This window comes from Periplaneta americana, chromosome 13, assembly GCF_040183065.1.
Source record: "Periplaneta americana isolate PAMFEO1 chromosome 13, P.americana_PAMFEO1_priV1, whole genome shotgun sequence".
Classification (NCBI taxonomy): Eukaryota; Metazoa; Arthropoda; class Insecta; order Blattodea; family Blattidae; genus Periplaneta; species Periplaneta americana.
In genome coordinates, this window is record NC_091129.1 from 118,799,141 (window position 1) to 118,824,288 (window position 25,148).

The 25,148-nt window shown below is 33.6% G+C and overlaps 1 protein-coding gene and 1 non-coding gene across 2 annotated transcripts in view; both read right to left on the reverse strand.

Moving 5' to 3' along the window:
• The window catches only part of LOC138711652 (procollagen C-endopeptidase enhancer 1-like), a 1,452,145-nt gene that overhangs the window by 1,123,813 nt on the left and 303,184 nt on the right, over window positions 1-25,148 (reverse strand). The gene's annotated exons all lie outside the window — the stretch shown is intronic.
• On the reverse strand, window positions 18,601-18,676 carry TRNAC-ACA (transfer RNA cysteine (anticodon ACA)). The gene has a single exon. It is a non-coding gene; the product is annotated as a tRNA-Cys (tRNA).

Here is a 25,148-nt window from a genome sequence, read left to right on the forward strand (position 1 = left end):
AAAGTACCAGATAATAACGAAGTGATGTTAAATAAAACTCTAAGTGGTGAAAGATACATTCCTAGTTCAAATAATGGTTACTATATTGACAGCAAAAGTGATGTCGAAATCTGGGATATTCGTGACGAAATAATACGTCAACAATCAAAGTGGCCACTCGTAATCTGTGGTGAAGGAAGTGTCTCTAAAGGAACATTGTTGAAGGATTCAAATTACATAATCATATCATCGAGTGTAAATGTTATCCAAAACATGAAAAATCAACTCCGAACACTGCAATCAAGATCATCGTGGAACTCAAGAGCAAAATTCTTAGTTATAGTGACGAATATCTATAAACGATTTGGAGAGCGGATGGCGCAAAGTATACTTCAACTTCTCTGGAAGTACAAAGTGATTAATATATTGGTTTTGATTCCACGCGGCATGAAATTATCCCTGTATACTTGGTTTCCCTACCAATCCCAAGATAAGTGCACAGATGTAAATAGTTTTGAATTAGACTATTGGGTTTATGATAATGGAGGACATTTTCACAGCAATCAAAATTTATTTCCGAATAAAATCCCAAACGATTTGAAAGGATGTAGAATCAATGTGTCAACATTAGAAATCGAACCATTTGTCATATTTACTCAAGCTGGCAATCACGTTTCGAGAGTTGGCGGTTTAGAGGGTAGGTTATTTCACTTGCTAATGAGGAAACTGAATTTGACATATCAATACAAATTTCCAGGTAATGACAGTTGGGGAATCAAACTTCCAAATGGCACATGGACAGGTTTGAAGGGCCTTCTCTTTAACAATATAGTTCAAATGGGTTTTGGTGGTCTGCTACTTGACACAGAACTCTGCGAAGTGTTCGAATGTACTATCAATTATCTCAAAGATAGGTTGGTTTGGCATGTACCCCGTCCTAAACAAATTCCTCATTGGAAGAGTATATACAGAATCTTCAACAAATACGCATGGGCTGTAATTGTAGTAGTCGGGTTCATTGCTGCTCTCTTGTTTTGGGGAATGGGTCGAGCTGCCATCGAAACGTATTATTCCAGTTTTAGTATATCTCTTTTACACGTTTGGTCTATAGTGCTTGCAATTTCTCTCCCAAGATTGCCACGATCAACAAATCTAAGGCTTCTTTTCATATTCTTCTTAATCTACTGTCTCCACATTAGCAGTGTATACCTCTCTCTTTTGACTAGCTTCCTCATAAACCCAGGATTTGAACATCAGGTCCAAAGTGTTGAAGAGTTGGTGAAATCTAGCCTCCAATATGGTTACCATTCAGGTTTTGATAAATACTTCAACGATTCCACTGATCAGATATTGGTGAAGATTTTAGCCAACAGGAAACATTGTGAAGGAGATGGGTACGAGTGCTTGGAGAGGATGGCATACAAGGGTGACTTTGCAATGCTTGTCTCTGAGATGTTGGTGCAGTTCAAAACCACCCACGAATTTATTGACAGGAGTGGCAAATCTTTGTTTACCAATTTCGGAGAAGGTTTCTTGGCATACGACTTTGTAATATACCTTACTAAGGACAACCAATTGTTGCATCGGTTTAATAGTGTAATATATCGAGTGATTGAAGCAGGGTTGTTGGATCAGTGGTGGATAGATATGAAGTGGAAATTAAAATTACTACAGGCGATGAGAGAAATTCCTGAAGAATCGAACACCTTGTCTTTACAACACCTGATATCAGTGTTTGTTTATTTGATGTTGGGATTGGGGTGTAGTTTCACTGTTTTTGTCGTGGAGTTACTATGGGCATATAGACGCAGAAATTCACTGAAAATTATTAGATTAAGGTAAGGTAATTACTTAATTAGCCTGAAATTAATGTTGTCACATCTTGATTGAACTTCTCATATACTGTTAACTATTATGTTTATGGGAGATAACAACTCAAGACATGACCATTGTAGGTGATTATTAAGCATTACTAAATTCTACGTCACTATACGCAAAAAGAAAATTGCTTTCGAGCATAGCGAGTTTTTGTTCATTTGAACATGAATGTTGACACAATCATTGGCAATGGAGAAAGATCAACACCTCTTCTGAATAATAAACTATTAATTTCTCTCTTGTTCACAACGAAAATTGTTAGAAAAGATCGGTTTTGTGATTGTTACGGAAACACATTTTTTCAGCTTTACTCATAGAGACACTATGGTTTCGTTGTGCCACCCTATTTGTATAAAGCTTTCTTCAAAAGTACTGAACGGAAATTGTTCATCTGAAGGGAGACTCCACTGAAAATCATTAAAATTTTCGAAAAAAAAAATATTGGCTATTTCACGTCTTTATAATTATATTTTTCAGACCCCTAATGGATTTAGCTCAATTCAGATTATAAATATGTTTAAATATGTTTTTAAATTAAGGGTGTAAGGAGACGTGTTATTTGAGGAGCTGTCAAAATTATTATTTCATCAAAGAATTATATTTTACAAATTTCTGATTACAAATCTAGTACCGTAACTTTTTGTTCTAAAGTTGGCTCCCTGAAGTTACTAGATTAATGTAGGAGAATTTTAACAGGTATATGTTACATAAATATTCATTTTACTTTCAAGTACATTTTTCCGTAAGCTTATTTTTCTTCATTCAGCACCAACTTTTTGATGCCAAATATTAATCAATCTCGATGAAATTTTTACTGCAAGTATTTCTGAGATAGCTGCATGTTTTTTGTAAGAAATCCTGCTAGTTTATTGTAACTTTTCGTGAATTATAGAAAAATAACATATTCAAAACTTCAAATTTTTTTGAAAGTGAATAAATGAGATATTTCATAAAATGAATGAATAGAAATGTTTCTCTATGTCTTGTGAATGTAACCAAATAGGAAGCACAGAATTTGACATCTTCTACTAAAAACTTGGGTTTGAAAATCTTTGTAAAAAACGATAAATAAGAAACAAATAAAAAACCAAAAGCCAAAAACATTCGGGAGTACAAAATTTGAATTTTGTTAGTCATTTATATAGTAAACATGCTCTCAAAATTTGGTTGAAAAGAAAATGTTTAGGAAACAAGTTGTCATTTTTAATGAACTGTCCCCTTAAAATCTGTATAACCTACATGAAGTAAGTGAAATCTCTGGATGAATTAACCTGTGTATCTGAGTACATTGTCACTTGTAACGGTTTCTGAAGTTTCTTCCACTGAATATATATCTCGAATGTATTATTGAACTTTCTGTATTTATTATACGTTATTTTGCTTATTTTTTAGTAATTAATTTGAATCACATTGTGGAGACTTAAGTGTTGTTACTTTGATACACATTTTATCATTTATGATTTATTGTAATTACATTTCCTTACTTCTCGCTTTATATGCTAAATTATACGTAAATTATTTTTATGTTTCTATTCCTAACGATGACGGGAAATCTTTCGTGTTGACGCTTTCTTTCTTTCTATGGTGGACATATAATATTCTGTTATTTCAGATTAGATTAATCGGAACCAGCCGAGTCTGATAGAATTGTGTTTCCGGGGTCGTTAAGTATCATGCTAGCTGATAACTGGTTTCATACGCACTTCAATTTTATGTGGTGCTTGTTTGACATGTATTTGCTGTATGCGTTGTTCACAGTGTAGTATTGTTTAATGTGGTGAGAATTCGACACAAATTAGGACAAAAATATACATTTATTATACAGCTGTTATGTAGCAGAACATTCTTTCAAATCATGCAATAGAAAATCTTCTGTATTATGCAATATTCGAAGATAGAATAATTAGCAAGATTTTATGGACACCTAGATGTCCGGACTTAAATCGCTGTTACTTATATTTGTGGAATAAACAAAAACAAAAAATATACACCAACAATCCATGTTATCTGACGGTTAGGAATGAAAATATTCAAGTGATTATTTTAATACAGTAAAATGAAGTTCACGTAATATTTCAACCGTACTGACACATGTTGAAGATCGTCTACATTACCGTATGATGTAATGATAGACTAAGTACAATCGTAGCTGAATGCCTATAACTTCACGCAGCACGGATTCGAGTTCCGGACAGGTCTGGGATTTTTCGTTTAACTTATAGTGACACTTGTGCCAGACAAGTTCGCAGTTGGGGTTCTTCTCAAGTTTCCCCATACAGAGTTGTTTCCGATCTCTGATAACGAATTTAAATGACGTCATGTACGTCAGGAACCACACCGACAGCTGAAATACGGCGAGAGGTGACAGACAAGCAGTGAGTGATTTCATAATCAAAGTGCACGATGTATCACAGTAGCAATGCCCAAGAAAATCGAGCCTTTTTGGGAGGGATACATAACAACCCTTTCCGATGCTTGAAGATTGCGTTTCGAGTATCTGGATGGGAAAACATCAACGACATTATCTTCATGCAGGACGGTGCACCACTTCACTTTGAAAATGTCGTGCATACGTGGTTGGATGAAAAGTTTCCGGGACGTTGGCTGGGGCGACCTCAAGAATGGCCTACAAGAAGTATTGAACACACCCTGTGACTATTTTTTATTAGGCTTGGTAAAACATGAGATTTACCAGAAGAAATCTCGCACATTATCACTAATGTTCCACGCATCTTCCTCCAGAAGACTGTGGGTTCCATTCCCGGCCGCCTGAGAAAATTGGTCGACGCCACAGGTATCTACGTTGAATTTTGAGGTATGCATCCATATTCCCACTTAATAATGTACACATAAAATTAATTTCAATAAATTAGCGTTGTAAATGTATACTTTATACTCCTCTTTCATTGCCTAGTTACTTCCCATCCACTCTGTATAAACTTACTCACAAAAAATGAGCCTATCGCCTTTCAGTGACTTTTTATACCTGATTTATAAGTGAATTAATTATTATACTATAGCTCTCTTACTGTCGTAAAATTTTATCACAGATTCTACAGTAAAAAAAAGTGACGTTGAATTTATAAGTAAATCATTGAATGACTGTTATCTTCAAAGCCATCCAAGACATAGCTTAGGAGGTTTGAAATGCTATGTTTTATTTCTTATAAAGACTTGGTACTCTTTCACGTAATAAAGTACTTTCCACCGTCTTAAGTGATGGCTTTTTGTGTGTATTTTACTGTAATCGCTGTCAGAACACATGTTGTTGATTCCGTAAGATGCTGTCTTAGAGAAAGAAAAAGGAATGAAGGGCTGCTTTTAGTAGAAAAGCCTGCAATTAATACCATCGCACTATTCTCTACTCACAAGTGTTTTCCCTTTAATCGTTTCTTAACGACGTTGTATCAACTGCAAGTCACACTATAATGTGGATAGAAAATATCGTAGATAAATGACATTCTGAAGGAATGACACTAAAAATTCGTTACAGGATCATCAAACATCACTCTTTAGTTGGAGAAAATATCGATAGAAACCCAGTAAATTAAACTATCAAGCGAGATTCGACATCACGCCCGACTTTAATAGTACATTATGCAACGAGTCTATAATGGTAGTGATTAAGACGCGAGTATGTTTATGAAACGAGCGCAAGCGAGTTTCATAATTTTCATATGAGCGTCTTAATTACCATTATAGTCAAGTTTCATTTACGACTTTTTATGCTCGACCATAAGTGAATAAGATATTAGTCACATCGAGTGCTTTTGCCGAAATTTCCGGCGGTGCAAGTTGCAGCTCGTTATCACTAGTGTCCGCCATTTTTACTTTGTCTAATCTCGCGCTAGTTGTCTTTCGATTGCATATCCGACAATAATCGATACTTGCGCTTTCATATTGCTACAATGGTATTTTCTGATTGGTGGAAAACCTGAACTTTAATGAATAGGTGTACTTTAATGAGGTCCATTAAAGGGCTGCTACCAGGTGTATAATTACTACATTTCGGCATGGTCGAGCATAAAAGTTTTTCTATGACATACGTAATTAGAAATGACATTTTAATCTGCTGTTTACAACTGTATGTTTATATCTAGTAGATATTATTTAAAATGGAAGTTATTAGTAATTAATATAACTAGTGTTTAATCTTCGTAATTATTTCACGAGTGTATACAATGAAGATTATACATTTTTTACATACAGCGTTACATAGTATTCCAGTATTAAAATATAAAAAAAAAACTATTATAAATTTACAAATGTAATGTTATTTTCGTAGTAGAGACATGAGTAGTGGATAATATATGACTTTTGGTATATTGCGTGGTTGCTAAGTAACCGCTTCTAAGACAATGTTATTTTGTTGTTGTTTTGCTTTTTCTTACAGGTACGTTATTTAAAATTGTGTTATGAATACGGTAATGACGTCTTGGAATACTAGTTGCTAGATAACCTTTTCTGGCACCAGTGCCAGAATTAGGCCAGTTGTGCACTATTTATAGCGTCATAACAAGCGTGTTTTAATGCTAGAATTGCATAAACATGTTTTTTTCGACAGGAAGAAGCTTACTTAATTTTATTTCTCGTCTCTGATAAATTAATTACTAGCTAACTACGTATTTTTATTAAAAAGCAAAAGGCAAAGCTGTAGGTGGTTTTCTTCGGAATCGTAGGCCTCTCCTGTTACTGCCTACTGCATGTTACTGTATGTCCACCATTGTGCCCCCACCAACACTTTAATTCCACAGATAAAACAAGTCTGTCGTGAAGGCAGCTGCAGCTGCTGCTATAAGAAGGGACCACAAGAATCCCGCTGCAGCTGTTATAGCAGATTTATAGCGAGGTATGAATCAAGCCATGATTAATGGCTCCACCAAGAATTCATTAAACACTTCGCCGGGGTGGGCGGACATATTTCACTGCCTGGACAAGGGTTCAGACCTCAGTCATGTCGGGATTCGAAGTCAAGTCGTTAGCGCAATCCCCAGTCCAACACAAATCTCGACATATCATTTAACAATTCTGACTACAGAATATTAGTTCATCATGTAATATGTTGAGAAAGTTAATAAAATGAATTAATTATATTATACTAGCTTAAATTACCCGGCGTTGCCCGGGTTTTAAATTTTGGTCTATTTCTAAATAAACTGTTTGTTAGACTTATCGGAGACCTCGGCAAGGGAACTATATAAAACCAAAACGAACCATATTTACTTATGTTTTCTCCTCCCTAGTGACGAATATTAAAGAAAGTGCCACTAATATCCAAAGAAACTGACTAATCGAAATAATTCCATCTCACCTATGAATAGAGTTTTAACAACATTAAGACCTTATGCTACAGGGATACCGTATTTAAGATATTTAGCATTGTGATTGATGATAATATTTATCGTACCACGGCACTATGCATTATTAAGCCTTTCTGCCCACAATATATTTAATTTCCTTCAAGGCCAAACTACAATCTGTAACGGATTATATTATATTATATTATATTATATTATATTATATTATATTATATTATATTATATTATATTATATTATATTATATTATATTATATTATACTAGTGGCTTGTGCAGCAAATGTTGCCAACTAAGTTCATTAGACGTTCAAATAAGAATTTTTCAGATTTATTTTCAATGAAGATTAACAGACATTTTGAACGTTATTTGCTTCCATAAGAATGAAACATAATCCCTCTGAATGTTTTTTTATGCCAAATACTTTTTCTTGAACCTACACACCTTCAGTTTTTGAGCTTCAACGCGAAAACGCAAGTAACAATGTCAGGACGATCAATGGATTTTTCATGTGGGAGTAAAGCAATAGCTGTTTCAGGTCATTGTGGATTGTAGGTTAAAGTTAAAAAAAAAGTCAGATTTGCTATGCTTTCGAACAATAGACATAGCATCTTCGTATGGCTGCTGCATCGAGAGTTTGAAATGTATAGGGTAAAATCATTTTATCAACAGTAATCTCACTAGACGTTTTGATTTTATCGATAAATTTGCGAGTCGAACACGAGCAGATTTATCTAGAGAAAATCAAAACTCGAGTGGGATTTAATTGACTATTACACGATTAGAAGAAAGTATATAAAGATTAGAAGTAACGAAGTACTCCAATACAATAAAATATTAATTGACTTACGAAAATACAACTGTCTTCAAATGTATTATTGCACCATCTCAACATTACAAAATTACGCTAGATGCATGCTAGATGGCAGTAGTGTCTTTATACAGACACTGTAATGATTACTATTCAATAAATCTTAATATTAAACAATCTCTGATACGTGACTATCCATAATATCATATAGCAGAAGTTCTTTTTAACCTCTCAGAGCAGAAGCTATAACATAACCTAACTAATATACACAAGTGTTAGAAAAGTTTTAATTAACGACGATGACATAAAAAATAAACATGAATAATTTTAAAAGGAATAATTATTGAATGTACAATTTTCAAATTTGAATGTGGTTGGTGGTTCAATTGATGTTATATTGGACGTGTGCGTAATAGAAGTGGAACTCGTTGATTTAGGCCTACATTGTGTATTCAACTTATTCAGGATTTCCGAATGAATAATTTTAAAAGGAATAATTATTGAATGTACAATTTTCAAATTTGAATGTGGTTGGTGGTTCAATTGATGTTATATTGGACGTGTGCATAATAGAAGTGGAACTCCTTGATTTAGGCCTACATGGTGTATTCAACCTATTCAGGATTTCCGAATGGTGCTCTTCATTTATTTGTAAATAGGATTTCAGAAGACGCATAGGTATGATCAGTGATTTTTATTAATTCTTGTTCTTGAATGCCAATGCGAGTCATATTTGAAACTGCTGTGCATAGACTGGAGTGGTTTGTAATTTTATATATATTTTTGACGTCCAGACCAGCGCAGTTTCAAATGTTGGCAAACAAAGAAACAAATGCTAGGGACGCGATAAAATTAAACAAATGCTAGGGACGCGATAAAATTGTGCAATAAGCAGCCATGATTGGTTGAAATACGTCCTTTCGTACCGTTTAATTGGTCAAAAGTAGTATGACGTAGTAAGAGTGTAATAGTCCTGCTAAATGATCGGGAGACTACAAAATTTTGTAGGCCTCTCAATTTATCAGTAAGTAATACCTTTTTGTCTTTCCTTAGGAACTGTAATTTTTGCGCTCTCTAGAGCCAATACTGAAGAGAATGACGCATATAAATATCTACACCACACCGCCATTAAGCATATGAAAAAGACCCAACCCCACTTGATTAATAACTATAAAAATATTTGATTTTTAATAACAATATTATCATCTTACGTAAGTTTTGTAGTTCTATGTATAAATAATAGCTGCCACTCAGTAAATTATGGAAATTAAGATCAAATTTAGGATATTCTCTACATCTACTTATATAACCTCAAAACAATTCACTTTCATATCATCAGTATAGCATTAATATGTATAATTAATGAAAAATAGTCACATCATGGGATTAATTATAATACAAATTTTCATTTCTAATGGTAATAATGTCATGAAATCACCTCAGGTTTGTAGATTTTAATATCCAATACACAGCTGTACTCAGAAAATTAAACACCGCAGAATCAGATCTGTAAATTATTGTTAGTAAGTCTTGAAGTTTTTAATAACCAATTGAATTTGAACTCTAAATATATCAGCAATCCTGCAGGTCATGGCCTTCGTGTAAAAGCCTATTGTTTATTGTAGTGTGTGTTTTGTTTTATTCTGAAATGTAGTTCTCAAAAGTGACGAAAGATGGATTTTGGAAAATAGGAAAATAATATAGGAAAATTGACATTTCACTGAAAACTACTATTTTTCTTGAGAAGTTTAGACTGAAAATGTAGTTGTAGGTGCAGTGTAATTATCTAAGTTGTGCCAAGTAATTAATTAAGGTGACATGTAATTAATTAAGATGATATGTAATTAAGTTGATTTGTAATTAATTAAGGTGATATGTAATTACTTAAATTGGTAATAGTTGGGCGAATAGAAGTACTTATAAGTTAGGTTTACTTCTGCTTATTGTTAGGCGTTATTACAGAATAGTTTTTAATTATAGTCCTAGGTTTATTGCATCTATTTATTTGTAGTTAGAAATAAATTTAGACTTATTTTATTTTATTTGTTTATTTTTCTTTTATTGCTGTAATTATTGTATAATTGTAATGGTATTATTGTATATTATATATCACTGCCACCGGGTGCATATCCCATTGTGTTAACACATACATACATACATACATACATACATACATACATACATACATACATACATACATACATACATACATACATATGGAGGGTAGCTGCGAATATATTGAATAAACAGTCGCGGACAGCCGATGAGAGGTGTTCCTCCAGTTTGGGGGTTGGGCAAAGGGCTAACAACACATCACCGTAAAAACAGCTTTTTACGAAACCCCAACATAAGGATTTGAGGGAGGTGGGATATGATGGTAAATATTTGATTAATCTTGCACAGGATAGGAACCGATGGAGTGCATATGTGAGAGTCGAATCAGGCTAGTAGGCACAAAGAAAGTTGGCCAAAAAGAAAATTCACTCAAAAATAAATCACCCAAGAATATTAATCCAGGAATATTCTCCCAAAGTTATTACACCCAACGATTTTCATTCTTATACTCACTCACGGAAAATTCACTCATTGTGATGAAGTTTAGTTCTTTAATACTAAATACATTTTTTAGAAATTGGTTTCCGTGGTAACGCTTGTATTCCGAAATGTTGAAGTTTATTTGAATATTTTGAAGTTCTTTCTTAACAACTGAAAATTCGTTTCCGTAGTGATACTTTGATTAGCCTACGAAATTAAGTTTAGATGGATATTTTTGAAGGTATAAATTTTCAATGGTAACCGTGGAGAAATTATTCCAAGTGAAAGGAATGTGTATATACTGATTCACAAAGGTTATACAATATTTACTCGTACAATCTTCATTCCAGAAATGTCAATCGAACCAAAGGATATTGGGCATGCAGAAGAAACCCTGATTGCACAAAACGGGCGACCCACTATATTCAAACTCATTTATTATTTAACGAAAGAGCAATTCGATGATGACACAATGATCCAGGAGTCTGTTGGATCTAGGACGAAGAGTGAAATAACCACAAAAACTAAGATATATAAAAGCTTAAACATAAGCCTGCAAAATATTTCACAGAGGTATGATGAATTCAAATACGAAAGACGTATCGTTGAGTATTTGCGTGTCTTTGGTTACAACATTCAAATCTGAAGAAATCCATCCAAGACTCGGTTTCTGCAATAAAATAGACCTAAAGTTTTTTCAGAAAATATTTAAACCATTCAAAACTTCGTTCCGACTAAATTATTGCATTATCAATCAAATATTTACTGTATATACGAGTATATGTGAATTTTCTTTGTTCTAATTTTCTCTTGGGTCAATTTATTTGGGTGCATTCTCTGGTGCGCCAATCGTCCATGGGTCAAATTTCATTTGAGTCAATATTCTTTATGTGTAGTAACACCGAACCGTGAGAGAGGCAGTGAATCACCAGGTTCTCTAAAAGCCATTTGTAAGTCAATTATTACAGTATTATTATTATTATTATTATTATTATTATTATTATTATTATTATTATTATTATTATTATTACTATTACTGTTATACAACGGGAATTTTACTGCAAGCAAGTAAAGAGATAGGTTTGGAAGTAAATCCCGAAAAGACTATATATGATTATGTCTCGTGACGAGAATATTGTACGAAATGGAAATATAAAAATTGGAAATTTATCTTTTGAAGAGGTGGAAAAGTTCAAATATCTGGGAGCAACAGTAACAAATATAAATGATACTCGGGAGGAAATTAAACACAGAATAAATATGGGAAATGCCTATTATTATTCGGTTGAGAAAATTTTATCATCCAGTCTGCTGTCGAAAAATCTGAAAGTTAGAATATATAAAACAGTTAAATTACCGGTTGTTCTGTATGGTTGTGAAACTTGGACTCTCACTTTGAGAGAGGAACAGAGATTAAGGGTGTTTGAGAATAAGGTGCTTAGGAAAATATTTGGGGCTAAGAGGGATGAAGTTACAGGAGAATGGAGAAAGTTACACAACACAACTGCACGCATTATATTCTTCACCTGACATAATTAGGAACATTAAATCCAGACGTTTGAGACGGGCAGGGAATGTAGCATGTATGGGCGAATCCAGAAATGCATATAGAGTGTTAGTTGGGAGGCCGCAGGGAAAAATACCTTTTGGAGGCCGAGACGTAGATGGGAAGATAATATTAAAATGGATTTGAGGGAGGTGGGATATGATGATAGAGACTGGATTAATCTTGCTCAGGATAGGGACCAATGGCGGGCTTATGTGAGGGCGGCAATGAACCTCCGGGTTCCTTAAAACCCAGTAAGTAAGTAAGTTATACAATTAAATATTTATTTACACACTAAAAAAAATTTGGAACCTATAACATCATTCCTAAACTAATCATTTGAACCATTAAAGGGTCTCTGGCAATTCTGAAAAAATATTTATACCAAATATTATAATTCCCACCCATTTTCTTCGTCACGTGTGACTAATAAATATAGGTATAATTTATATTATTTCTAAAATTCATGTTCTATGTTCACATACATTTCACTCATCAACTTACTGTAATCAGTTATTATTCTTGTATGCATAATATTATTCTGTCTTTCGCAACCCAGGATGCCTGGGCAGACGATTTTTTGTCAATAAATTATATATACTAATTCTATCAATTGTTTATTATTGTTTTACTAACACTACATATCTAAATTTTACTTTTTAGGTAATTCCACTTTTATTATTTACTACTATCACTCATGGTCATACTGTAGTTGTAAGTTACATATTATTGTAATATCATTATTGTAACCTAAAGCTGTTGTATCCAATTAGTGTATAGCATGGCTGAAGGCAAGGCCTGCTAGCCTTAGCTCTGCCAGATTAAATAATGAAAAATAAATTATCAATGAATGAATAAGTAAATGAATAAATAAATAAATATATAAATAAATAAATAATATTAGCTAAAGAATATTTAAAAAAATATATATTTCATTGTGTTCTTATAGATTTTTACTAAATTCCGATGATTATAAATATGAGGTTAACTGAATATATTTTAATTGCTCTAGTTTATTTGCCAGACGTCAAGATTTTGATTTTTTTTTTTTTGTAAAGTCCTTAAGGGTAATATTGATTGTGAATTCTTCCTAAGCAATATCAGTCTTCGTATTTCTTCTAAGGGTTTAAGATTTCATGAAATGTTTCACAATAGAAATTATAAATGTCTCTCTCCGGTCTGCAGATGTGTAAAATACGCCAATTTGCATGGATTGAACTCTTATTCATTTAATGTGTAGTACCTATATACTTTTGAAGTTTGATGTCAGTTATTAATTTATGTCTTTTAATTAATTATGTATTATAATATTATTCTTGTTGCCTTTTATATCATGTTGTAGTTTATTCATTTATATGATTCCATCCTTTCACTTTCAATTACAATTATTTTTAATTGCCACTATTTTAAGTATTTTAGTCATCAATTTTATTCCGTCCATTCATTGTCATTATTGTCATTAATTGTAATTATTGTCTTTATGTGTAATAATTATTTTATGCACTTTTATTGTGATTTTGGCCTTATTAATTTAAATAAATATTAAATAAATAAATAAATAATAAATACACAAATAAATAATAAATACGTAAATAAATAAATAATAAATAAATACATAAATAAATACATAAACAAATAAATACATAAATAAATAATAAATATATAAATAATAAATAAATAAATAAACAAGTTAATAATATATAAATAAATAAAATAAATTATTATTATTATTAGTATTATTATTATTATTATTATTATTATTATTATTATTATTATTATTATTATTAATAGATATTTAATATGTAATATGTAATCTCACAAGTGATTTTAGTCTCACTGGTTTTGTTTCCACAACAGAGTTCAATCACAGGGCATTTCTTCTCGTGTCAATATGTTTATCGAAACTTAATTGACAACGTATTGATCGTACGTATCTGCGTAATTTTCTAATATCGTAACAATTATATAAACTGCAATTTTCAACGCGATTCTCCACTGTATGATAAACATGAACGGTTCTTGTTATTCCCAGGATCAGGGCATCATTTCGCTGCAATCAGACCTTTTATGAAGCGGCATTACAGCGTGTGCAAAGGCACTCACAGCTATAATCACAAACACCAAAACAATCGTCGTTGAAATAAACAATCCCGCGCTGTTATGTCAGCATTCAATGCGCGATTTTACTGCCGTTAGGTTTTCGTTTAGCGCTTGATTAGCCATGGATATACAGGAGGTCGTGCGACTGAATTAACTGGCTGCCATTGCAACTGATGGAGATCAGATATAGCTTGCAACATAACCATCTGCAGTTGCCATAGCGACCGGTTGGAATCAGTCACTTAGAACGAGAAGTTAGATTGTAAAATCTTAACGACTGACCGTGTGCCTGTAAATGCAACTATATGGGTTTATTTACTTCTGTACCAGAATTTAAATTAATGAATTCATTTTCATCAAATTTAGTAACTAAAGCGTATGGGAAGTCAGGTAAATATGAGCATCATCAAATATGGGACTCTATATCTTGCACTTGAGTAGTGAGAACGGCTTACAAACCTAATAGTACATTATGCAACGAGCCTATAATGGTAATAATTAAGACGCGAGTAAGTTTATGAAACGAGCGCAAGCGAGTTTCATAATTTTCATACGAGCGTCTTAATTACCATTATAGGCAAGTTTCATACGACTTTTTATGCTACACCATATTTCTAACTTGAAATTATTCATAAATATTTATGTAATTCTTATCTGACTGAGGAGCGGAACTGACCTTGTGCAATATCTCGTAAATTGTGACATGTGCGCAGACGCGAAAGTATTGATTTTTTCCGAGAAACAAATGTCGACATTGACCTTGATATAATCTAGAGAGTAAAATAAACATTAATCTTGATATAACCTTGAAATTGAATTAGACATTGAAAAACGAGATGACAAATTGAATTTATTTGAATATTATTCACAATTAACGCTAATTATTATAGTAACAGAACTGACTTTATTTCAAATATAGGTGATTTATTGATTTATTGTTGTCTTTCGATTGCATATCCGAGAATAATCGATACTTGCGCTTTCATATTACAACAATGGTATTTTCTGATTGGTGGAACACCTGAACTTTAATGAATAGATGTACTTTAATGAGGTCCATTAAAGGGCTGCTACCAGGTGTATAATTACTACATTTCGGCAGGGTCGAGCATAAACAATTTTAGAGTATATATCTATTTTAAAAGATATAACTCATTCAAATGTTAAACTTATTCCTTTATATCGCATGTATATGCTTTTGACTAGAACCTTACAAGTGCCCATATTATCTGCACAAGTATAACATGGGCACATATATTGGTAATATGGGCAGTATAGGAATTAAATGCATTTAAAATATTCCTACAGAAAGATTTTAATTGAAGCTTTATATTTAATTTCTAAGTCAATCTAATAATTTTATTAGTGATGAAGATGAGTGACTGTCCAAATTGTTCTTTTGCGACTATTTTGTGGGTCTCATGACTGAAGTCACTAGAGCAGTTACGGACACTGAAAATGCCGATTAGATTTTAAAAGTAAAAAAGCATAATATATTAATCGTCTTCATGCAACACAATTTATCAACTGAGAAGAATCGGCCATCTTCAAATAAATTCATCAACATTATTATAATTTAGTAAAATGTATAATAATTTTTGCGCATAATTCTCAGATGAATTGAATAGGAAATTATTTTAAGATGTATTCTTCTAAAGATTTAGGAGAAATTTCTGTGAAAATTCAGATGACATGCCTAAAGCAATGCTTTAGTTATTAAGAATGCTGGTAAGTCAGATCTATATAAAAATTTTTAATTTACTTTTGAAGTATCATATTTTTCACTTCATATTATGACAAAGTAAAGAAATTGTGAAAAATCTCCACATTCATATTTGACACCGTACTAGTTACTCTAAACTGTGTAGAATTAAAAACCGAAACCTCTAGCGTACTATATTTTGTGTCTATTAAGCAGTTTCTGGAATAGTAATTAAATTTTCATTTGACTGAGAGAATTGGAAAGCGTTACACATATTATATATCACTTGTTACAAACCTAAGAGATAGCGAGAGATGAAAGAGAATGCAATCCGTGGTATCAACCCTCAGTTTTCCCTCTAAAACATATTTTTTTTTTTTTGTTCCCTGTAACTACTGCAGTGTGAATTACTGAAAGGCACAACAATATTTGTGGTGGGATGGTGATAGCCTGTTGCCTGGATACAGAAAACAATCGCCGGCTACCATCTATCAGTGCGCAGCAACCGGATATTGAGTTGGAAAACAAAAGAGGGTAGCTTTTGTAGGTAAATATTTGCAGAATTGATAAACATACTAATATTTTTCTTAGTGGCTACAGGAGTTTCATAAATGGTAGCTGGTACAGGGCGTGACAGTACGAAAACATAATTTTATGAAACTGTTGTAAGTAGATAAAAGGATTTTAGATACTATATTACGTATCTATGTGTAAGCCCAAAGAAAGACAATGTTATATTGTTTCCGTTCAATCGAATTCAACTTGGAACTATAGTTGTATCAATTTAACAGATTAGAATATTAGTAAAGCAAGAGATTTGAGTCATTTAAATAGCCTAGAAATTTTATTTTACTGCGCACAAAAAAATTAAAGTAAGTAAATCTTCCAACAAGATGGATCACCGCTTCCTGGAGCATTATTATGCATATAACAATAGATAACACTTTTCCCAACAGTTGGATTGGACGAAGTGGCACAACAGCGTAACCCCTTCGTTCTCCAGATATTATTGCATTACATTTTTTTCTTTGAGGCTATGTAAAGAATATTGTGTATTCTACCAACTTACGTCATCGCATTATGGAAGCAGTATCAACTATCACACCAGATATGACAGAGATTGTCTCTACTGAAATTGAGTATCGTTTGACTACCGAGGGTACTCAGGTAGAAACCTATTGGAATGGAGTGGAATTTTCGGGAGGGTCACTACGATTCAGCACTGCGACCTTTCGCGATCTATTGCGCTAACTCTCAAGCTAGGAGCATTCTCAAACTCATACTGGCTGACTACACTAATGATCGCTGCATATCCAGGTTTCAAACAGGCAGCCCCCCCAGCCAGACTTCTTCGTGCGTCGCTTGCCGATGTTCGGGAAATCTATGGGATGGTGACGAAATTGAGCCACCCCACCCGTCCCTAGGCCAGCCTCCACGTTCGTTTCCAGTCGGCGTTCGGGGAATGCTATGACGAAATGGAGAAATGTTGACGGAATGATGTAAACGCCTAATGTGGGGAAGCGGGAAAATCCCGAGAAAAGTCCCAACTGCGATCTTGTCCACTACAAAGTTCACTATGGATATTCAATGAAAAATCCCAAACCTGACCGGGACTTGATGCTGACAATCGCACAGTGTGCAAAAACGCAAATCTAGATGGACAAAATTAACAACTTCTCTGGATTTCAACGGATTGTTATGAGCTTTGTACAGATCTTATAGATAGCATATAATTTTTTGTGTACAAACTCTGATTACGTTTGAGTAAGAGGAACTACCCCTTTATAAGGGGTGATTTGAGAAAAAATTAATAACTTCTCTTCTAACAGATTTTTATGAAACAAGGTACGGAAGTTACAGGTATAATATATTTTTTGTGTACAAACTGTATTTACGGTTCCGTAAGACAAACTACTCCTTTATAGGGGGTGCATTTAAACAAAATTAACTTCTCTCCTAGTTAACAGATTTTTATGAAACTATATACACGAGGTACAGGTAGCACAATATATATTTTTGTATACAAACTCTGATTACCTGTAGGCCTAATTGTTGTACAAAGTTCCATATTATATAGAAGACAAGTTATGAATTTTGTCTAAATGCACCACTATAAAGGTGAAGTTCCTCTTATAGAAACATAATCAGACTTGGTAGACAAAAAAGAAATGCCACCTCTAACTTCTGTATAAAGTTTCATAAAAATCTGTTAGACAGGAGAGAAGTTATTAATTTTGTTCATCTACTAGACTTGCGTTCTGATCAACGGTGAGTTTGTTGAGATTAGATAAAATGTATCCAATGTATTTTTAACCTGATATTCGATGTCATGCGAATAATTTTGCAGGTCTAAAAACTCACACAGTGATTAAAAACGTCCTTATTCCGTTATTCTTTTCTGCTGTTAAGCCAAATGTGAAACAGTTGCCGCCGCGTTACCGTATGCCCCACCACTGAAAAAATATTAATTGCTGATAAATGAGCAAGAACGCGCAAACTTTAAAAAAGGATTCAACACTCTAAATGATGCTGTATTAAATGGTAAAAGAATTGTTGTAACCGCACGTGACCGGCTATACTAGAACTCACATTACGAGAACTGTAAGAAAAATATATTTTTCAAGTGTAATACATTTCATATTCATTTTGTATGAGGTCTCGCCCACCTCATTGAATACTACACGGCTACTATGAAGTAGCCAATAGTTATTAATATTTAATACGAGAAAAATTCGTACCGGCACCGGGAATCGAACCCAGGACCTCTCAGCTCTGTGCGCTGAGCGCTCTTTCCAACTGAGCTATGCCGGGACACGATCCACGGCGCCGGCCGAACCTCTCTCGTAATACTTTTACGGCCTTACTACCTGGATTTGAGACGATACAAGTCATATATGCAGGAGCGCATATTTAAATGACTTTGTGGCCAAATTCAACATCAGTTTGTGACAACTGCTAACAGTTAATACATCACATATTCATTTTGTATGAGGTCTCGCCCACCTCATTGAATACTACACGGCTACTGCAGATCCACGCAGAGCTGAGAGGTCCTGGGTTTGATTCCCGGTGTCGGTACGAATTTTCCTCGTAGTATTAAATAGTAATAATTTGAAGTGTAATATTTAAACCGTACTGTAAGAATAAAAGTATTTTGCAAAACTGAAGTTGAAGTTACATTAGTAAGAGCGTACCTATCTGAACAGATTACATGTCTCACAACAGAATAAATCACTAACAATTGGCTCTTACTTACCCATATAGTAAGCTTCTGTGTCTACGATTGAATCTTAACGAGATGTGTTTAGAAAGAACTCGTTGTTCATACCCTTCTAAATATAGCTTGCTGCTGATAAAACAGTAGAAGCTATTTCTCACAGCATTCTCCAAATGTTAAAGAACAAGAATTCCTATTCACCTATACTTAACTTGATAGTCGAAATTTGAATTTTGTCCACCTAGATTAGAAAAAGTGCACACTGTGCGACGGTGTAACAGGCTGAAGATCTCACTACTAAGCCAACTCAGGGAACTAGAAAAGTATTCCTGATTACTTTTATGAAATTATTTTGAGTTGTACTTCGTGATGAAGGTGACAAAAAATCCCTCTCATTTCCCTTTTTCTTTTGACATGTGGTTGAAATCAGGGAAATTCGAGGGGGACAATCTGTATACCTCGAAATAGAGTTAATATTTTTAAAATTTCCAAGTAAATACACTTACTGATTGTAATACTTCGATTAAGTAAATCCATTAAAATGTTTATAAATATAAACTATTCCCAAATTTTTGTAATGCGAGTATTTTTCTATCAGGAATCTGGTACAATCTTCACAACATCAAAACCTGGTTTCCCTTAGACTGCTAAGAATACTAGACTCGATGTCACTATGGTCTGCATTGTATACACGCTATTAACAGTGGGAGTAGCAAGAGCTTTATAATTGGTCTATTTACGCCAAGACCCGATCAACAGAATTCCCGGAATTCGTCCCGTTATCGGACCGGATAGATTCAAATTAGCAAGGCGTGACCACATCTAACGCCTGGTGACCACACAAACCCGCAGAGCCTGTAACTAAAGCAACTCTGTTGTACGTACGCATTTCTGGCCAGTGCATCCGGAAATCACTTGGTATAGCCTGTAATAAGAATTAATAATTTCAGTGTGTTTTTTTAAGGATATTTTTGCACCGTGTAACAGATGTAGAATTATCGGAAGTTTCTGAGATATGATGTAGTCGACACGCGGTTACGAATCGTTGGATATTTTTACATGGAACATAGATTTATTTATTTATTTATTTATTTTTGTAATATTTATTTATTTTAATGTATTTATTTATGTATGCATTTATTTATATATTTATTTATTTACGTATGTATTTACTTATTTAGGTATATATTAAATTATTTAGTTACGTATTTATTTATTTAGGTATGTATTTACTTATTTAGGTATGTATTTACTTATTTATGTATATATTTACTTATTTACGTACTTATTTACTTATTTTACGTATGCATTTACTTAATTATTGTTTTATTTACTTATTTATTTATTTATTTACTTATTTTATCTATGTATTTACTTACTTATTGATTTATTTACTTATTTTACGTAAGTATTTACTTAATTATTGATTTATTTACTTATTTTACGTATGTATTTACTTACTTATTGATTTATTTACTTATTTATTTACTTATTTTACGTATGTATTTACTTAATTATTGATTTATTTACTTATTTATTTGTTTACTTATTTTGCGTATGTATTTACTTACTTATTGATTTATTTACTTCTTTATTTATTTACTTATTTTACATATGTATTTACTTAATTATTGATTTATTTACTTATTTTACTATGTATTTACTTACTTATTGATTTATTTACTTATTTATTTACTTATCTATTTATTTATTTTTACTTTTTGAAAGTACATAGGCAATACTGCCCATAAAATCACTTCCTTATTATTTTCATTTCACAAAAAAGGGAAGAAAATAGTTAATAAAGCAAAAAAAAATTAAATTTGCAATGGAGTATTATAACATACAATGGTTAAACTGAATAATCTGAATATATTGAATATGCTGATATATATATATATATATATATATATATATATATATATATATATAGAGAGAGAGAGAGAGAGAGAGAGAGAGAGCGAGAGAGAGAGGTAGATGTCCATACCAACTCTTTATTTGCTAAAACTATATGCATTACCGGAGAATAAAATTATAGTACTGGGAGGGACACTATCCTCTTCCTTTTTCCTCAATGGAGCCTGTACTTCGCAACATAAAAGTTGCATTCTCCAATCTTTCCTAATTTCTGCCTTCCTCTTTGTCTCCTCATATGACCCATATAGGCCCTGTCTTAATGTTGTCTATCATTTGATATCTTCTTCTGCCCCGAACTCTTCTCCTGTTCACCATTCCTTGCAGTGCATCCTTCAGAAGCCAATTTCTTCTCAACCAGTAACCCAACCAATTCCTTTTCCTCTTTGTGATCAGTTTTAGCACCATTCTTTCTTCACCCACTCTTTTCAACACAGCTTCGTTTCTTATTCTGTCCGTCCATTTCACACGTTCCATCTTTCTCAATATCCATATTTCAAATGCTTCTAGTCATTTCTCTTCACTTCGTCGTTACGTCCACGTTTCTGCCCCATACAATGCTACACTCCACACAAAGCACTTCACTAGACTCTTCCTTAGTTCTTCCTCCAGAGGTCCGCAGAAGATACTCCCTTTTCTATTTAAAGCTTCCTTTGCCATTGCTATTCTCCTTTTGACTTCTTGGCAGCAGCTCATGTTACTGCTTATAGCACACCCCAAGTATTTGAAGCTATTCACTTGCTCTACTGCCCCATTTAGAATTCGCAAGTTTACCTTCTTTACTTTCTTTCTATGGCCATGGTCTTCGTCTTGTTGGAATGTATCTATATTCAATACTATTGTTCTTGTTCAGTCAACTGTCCGAAGACAGGTCTGCACTTCACAAGTGAAACCAAAAATCATTATTTGTGAGGCAACTAGGTCAGGAGATAAAGGGGTAAGGCGGCCAGTTCCTTTCCCCCTCCATTGCATACATCGCCGATTAGCTACATGTCATATTAATCAGACTTCAGAGGCATACAAACATTTGTTCTTCCTCTGACACATAATCGTCAAGTGAGATGTACTGCCTGATAGTAGAGGTACATATCAGCCAGAACCTCAATCAGAGGATGTCAATACTATTGTAAATTTTATTTTAAAACAGTCATAAATAAAGTCTAAGTATGTAATATATTTCCAGCTTTGATGACATTCATTTGCAGACCACTGTATAGGTATACAGTAATTCTGTACATATAGCGGGATGACAAGAATTAAAGTGAAATATCTAGGTCAGCCGTGGCGAGAACGTGACTCGCGAGACATTGTTACTCGCAGTGATAACTGTGCATTTCGCTTGCTTCTAATCTCCGCCAACCTCCACCCTCTCACTCACTGGAGTCAAACTCCGTTTCATTTGTATTTGTCTCTGACCTGCGAATGGCATATGTCTCTCTCGAAACCATGTACGAAAGTTCCAAGTAGGATGGGAGGACGCATTTTTTTGCTGTCAATATGATGAGAATATTAAAGGGATGATTTGTTCACAAGTATTACTAGGAAAACGGTTGTATAACATAAAACGGCATTATACTACATGTTACTGATGAAACAATTAAAAGGTTAAGTGTTATTGTTGTTGTTATCATCATCATCATCATCATCATCATCATCATCATCATCATCTCTGTACGTCGACCCTTTTTCAGCAGATGTACGAATAATGCGGTTAGCTCTTCAATTTGAACTCACTGATTTACTATGTGATGTCAAATGAAAGCTAGATGTAAGGATTTCACAAATGTTGAACTTTCAAATCTTTGCCAAAAAATAAATATCCGAAGCTTCGTTCTTTCGCTTGCTCTGTTGAAGCCATGTTCGCTACAACTTACGTTTGTAAAAAATTATTTTCAACAATTAAAATAGTAAAAACCAAATTTAGATCACGACTGTCAGACAAATACCTTCGTGATCAACTACGACTGGCAGTAAGTGACATTATTCCTCATTTTGAAACTCTGTCGCAGAGACATTCTGAAGACAGTTAATTTTAGGGTGTGATACTGTTCATTTATTGTCCATTTCTTTCTTCGTTGCACGTACTAAACGTTAGTTTGTAGCCTTGTACTGTATAAAATTATACTTAAGTATTTGACGTAAGGAAAATGAAAATCCGTTAATAAGTCAGACAGTTGCTTCACTTCCCCTTCGGGTGTCCGCCTCCCACCATAGGTGCTATGCACGTTGCAGGTTACACAGTGGCTCGGCGCAAGATTACATTTTCGCCACGGCTGCTCTAGGTAGAAGTCTGTTTTCGTGAGACGGATTCAATATGTGTGATTCTCTTTGAAATTTTGTACATATCCTATGAGTCTCGCTTTTATTAGAATATTCCACGCAGTAGTCCATATGATTAAAACAAGTCCACAGTGAGTTAGGTTTCATTTCAAAACACATACGGTACATACTCCCAGTGTTCACTGAACTGTAGATACCTGGAAAAATCCCATTAATCAATAGTTAGCAGCTCTCTGGGTTTTTATCTATGAAGATAATTGAAGCCGCCACGATTAACGTGGCTTATAGCATCGCAATCGAGTGGCGTGCTGTTATAAATGCCCTAAACCGATCAGCAAAGTCGTTAAAATTAACTGAAAAGGGAATTACTAGCTGTTAACTAATTTGAGAACCCATTTAAGCATCGAAACACTCTCGCTTATTTAAATAGCAGACACTGCAATAAATTTGTTGTGTATTTATTTGGCGGACTGTTTCACTAGATAGAACACTGGGCGAAAAAAAGTTCACTATTCATCTATGAAACATTCATCAATCGCAGGAATTATCGAAACGTACAACAATATGCATGCGCTCTTTGTGAATTTATGTTAGTGGTGCGAAGAAAAAAACAGGGGTCTGTGTATTTGTGTTCGTACAATTTACAAGAGAATAATTTCCGTCTAGTGGCACTGCTATGGTTGGTTTATTCTGAATTTAAGGGGACTCCGTACTTCCATATCTTACTTACTTACTTACTTACTTACTTACTTACTTACTTACTTACTGGCTTTTAAGGAACCCGGAAGTTCATTGCCGCCCTCACATAAGCCCGCCATTGGTCCCTATCCTGAGCAAGATTAATCCAGTCTCTATCATCATATCCCACAAATCCATTTTAATATTATCTTCCCATCTACGTCTCGGCCTCCCCAAAGGTCTTTTTCCTCCGACCTCCCAACTAACACTCTATATGCATTTCTGGATTTGCCCATACGTACTACATGCCCTGCCCATCTCAAATGTCTGGATTTAATGTTCCTAATTATGTCAGGTGAAGAATACAATGCGTGCAGTTCTGCGTTGTGTAACTTTCTCCATTCTCCTGTAACTTTATCCCGCTTAGCCCCAAATATTTTCCTAAGCACCTTATTCCCAAACACCCTTAACCTATGTTCCTCTCTCAAAGTGAGAGTCCAAGTTTCACTACCATAAAGAACAACCGGTAATATAGGCCTAACTGTTTTATAAATTCTAACTTTCAGATTTTTTGACAGCAGACTAGATGATAAAAGCTTCTCAACCGAATAATAACAGGCATTTCCCATATTTATTCTGTGTTTAATTTCCTCCCGAGTACCATTTATATTTGTTACTGTTGCTCATAGATATTTGAATTTTTCCACCTCTTCAAAAGATAAATTTCCAATTTTATATTTCCATTTGTACTTCCATATCTTACAATGTTAAATTCCTCAAAAGTTATAGAAGTTACAAATGTATAAAAAAAATAGGGTATACGTAACATACCTTTATGTACGCAACCGATTCAATAAATTAAAAATTCCACTGAGCGGTTGGGAAAAAATTAATTGATAACATTTTTTGGATTAAGAATTTCTACGAATTATTTTTTATTTTTTGCTGAAGATAGAAATAATCTTAATTTTTTAACGTACTACGTAAACTGCTATCACATTGATATTGTGTATTAATTTCAGCCTTCTGGATACAACACTTCCTGAGAAAAGTGCACCAATGTCACAGAAATAAGAAGGTGCAGAAAAATAGTGTCAAAGTTCCCATATCATGCAATGTTAAATTCCTCAATTTTGGGTGCACTTTTCTCAGAAGTAAAAAAGATACAAATTTAGAAAAAAAAAATAGGGCATA